Below are 279 nucleotides of genomic sequence, written 5' to 3'. Positions count from 1 at the left end.
CACTGGGGTGTCTTTAAATCACATAACGGTCATATATAATTGAAATCAGACCAATCAATAAGTGGTTTTTCATTATCAAGCAGGAAGGTGTGATTACAATTAACAAGATGTGGATTCAGTGATTCAAGTTCTCGTGGGGTAACAAGTTAGAAATCTCTTACTTTTAAAGGGAGGGGGAACTATTTTTTTTTCATTCTATTTTGTTCATCATGTGGCAAAACAATAAAGCTTAACCATATAAAAATGCCTTGGAACGTTCTTTTAATATATATATATATA

Source organism: Sinocyclocheilus anshuiensis, unplaced genomic scaffold (genome assembly GCF_001515605.1).
Source record: "Sinocyclocheilus anshuiensis isolate Anshui unplaced genomic scaffold, SAMN03320099.WGS_v1.1 scaffold1001, whole genome shotgun sequence".
Classification (NCBI taxonomy): Eukaryota; Metazoa; Chordata; class Actinopteri; order Cypriniformes; family Cyprinidae; genus Sinocyclocheilus; species Sinocyclocheilus anshuiensis.
Note: the sequence above shows the minus strand (reverse complement) of the source record.